Source organism: Juglans microcarpa x Juglans regia, chromosome 7D (assembly GCF_004785595.1).
Source record: "Juglans microcarpa x Juglans regia isolate MS1-56 chromosome 7D, Jm3101_v1.0, whole genome shotgun sequence".
Classification (NCBI taxonomy): Eukaryota; Viridiplantae; Streptophyta; class Magnoliopsida; order Fagales; family Juglandaceae; genus Juglans; species Juglans microcarpa x Juglans regia.
The window spans coordinates 25,586,524-25,588,969 of NC_054606.1; the positions used below are offsets into that span (position 1 = coordinate 25,586,524).

Here is a 2,446-nt window from a genome sequence, read left to right on the forward strand (position 1 = left end):
ATATATATTTATGATATTCAAAGTATAATATGATCGATCAATTACTATATATACAATAATATATGACTTTTCTAGCTAATATATATATATATATATGTAAATATAATATTGCAAGCTAATGATCACTCTCCCTAGTTCTATATATAAAGCGGAGTGCCTCTAGTTTCGAGCAAATCCATACCTTGCATATTGTAACCTTCAGAACACACATGTATACAGTAGTTATGAGCAAACAATCTCTGACCATGAGTTCCATTTCGATATAAAAGAGCTAGCTAGAGCTCATTTCTCCCTTTCTTTATCTAATTATTTCTTTTGATCTAGATCAGCAGAGAAAAAAAAAGAGAAGATTAATATTATGTCTTCTTTTTTAGTTAAATTGGCAATATTTAGTACTCTTGTTGCCAGTAGTTTTTTGTGTTCATGGTCTAATGGTGATCAACGTCGACTGACTACCACGTTTTATGAGAGCAGGTGTCCAAATGTGTCGAGCGTCGTGCGTGGTGTGGTAGAGGAGGCTGCACAAAAAGACGTCCGAATTGGTGCCAAAATCATCCGTCTCCATTTCCACGATTGTATTGTCGATGTAAGTAATTTATTATATAATTATATCGTTTATTAATTTTGATGGTGATCAGTACGTATACGTACCTCGATCCATGTGTAAATTTATGGATGGAATACCGTTCAATGCTTAATCCAACTTCGGTTTGAACGATCAGTACCCTATAAATAGAACTCTTACGAGCTTCAAATCCAAAAAATATGAAAAACGAAATCCGAGAAAAAGCTGGCTATACGTAGGCGATCATGTGGAATTTCCTTCGAGTTTGTAACCATATATACATGCATGCATATTAATCTAACTGCAGGGGGTGTGAATGGGTGTAGGGTTGCGATGGTTCAATTTTGCTAGACAACGCAGATGGAATAGAGAGCGAGAAAGAGGCACTTCCTAATAACAACTCAGCTGCTGGATTTGAAGTCGTCGATGAAGTTAAAGCTGCGTTAGAAAATGTTTGCCCTGGAGTTGTTTCTTGTGCAGATATTTTAGCCCTTGCTTCTCAGATCTTGGTTTCTTTGGTAATTCTATCATGATCATCATCATCTTAATAATTAATTATATTATATATATATATATGTCTGTAAAACCCTACGTACCAAACAACAACCATATATATATATAATTATAAATTAATCTACCTTGATTATTTATGTTCCTTAATTAGCTAGCTAGCTAGCTACTTATAAGATTTATACATCTTTTCTAATTTTATCAACTTCTCTTAATGAAAATACCACTTCTCTTAATGAAAATACATATATATTTTTCTCCAAGTGTACGTACGATATAGCTCTTTCTCTATCTCGATCGAACATGATAGGCTCATAAAAACAACAATTAAATGTAGAATATATATTATATAAATTAGTTTTTAATATGTAGGCTGGAGGCCCGACGTGGGAAATTCCATTGGGAAGAAGAGATAGTAGGACTGCCAACCGACAAGGAGCTAATGATCTCATTCCAACTCCTTTCGATACCCTTAAGAATCTTACAAGCAAGTTTGATGGTTTTGGACTCGACACCACTGATCTTGTTGCTTTATCTGGTAATTAATGATCCATCCATAGAAAAAATTAGATAAATTATAAAATATTTTTACCAAATTAATACAACATGATATTATTCAGTTTTGATCATGGGCAAGCATGGCTGTTAAATTTATTCGCAGGTGGACATACATTCGGTCGTTCGCAATGCATATTTTTCCGTCACCGCCTTTACAACTTCAACGACACTGGCGTCCCAGACCCTACCGTAGACAAGACATACATGGAAACGCTTCGCCGGAGATGTCCTGACGGTGGAGGCAACAGTACACTTGCCAGCTTTGATCCCACTACTCCTGACATCTTTGACAATGAATACTTCAAACTCCTCCAAAACAAGAAAGGGATCCTTACAAGCGATCAAGTTCTGTATTCAACAAGTGGGGCCGACACAATTGACATTGTCGAACGTTTTGCAAATAGTCAGAGCGATTTCTTTGAAAGATTTGCTCGGTCAATGATAAAACTCGGAAATATAAGCCCCTGACGGGAGACGACGGAGAAATCAGGTCGAATTGTAGAAGAGTCAACTACTCATGAAATATGTCAATACGAAACTATATATCTATGATATTTATCAAGCTATCTTAAATTAAATTAAGGATATTTTAATAAAAGAAAAAATCCATTGAATCCGCAAGGCCGATCGATCGAGATATGATCGATTAAATTGTAGTCTTTTTAATTTGTGCGTGATGTGAGGGGTGTGTGCTAGCTAGCTCGCTCTTGTTGTCTCCTTCGATACTAGAGGATAAATTAATGTAATGCCCGTGATGGCATACATATATAAAGACGAAAGATTTATATTATATGTTAATATATATACGTACTG

General features: G+C 35.3%; 1 pseudogene; it reads left to right on the forward strand.

The window, feature by feature from the left end:
• The first annotated feature begins 335 nt into the window (after positions 1 to 335).
• Positions 336 to 2,154, forward strand: LOC121239748 (annotated as a pseudogene).
• Positions 2,155 to 2,446: the final 292 nt, after the last annotated feature.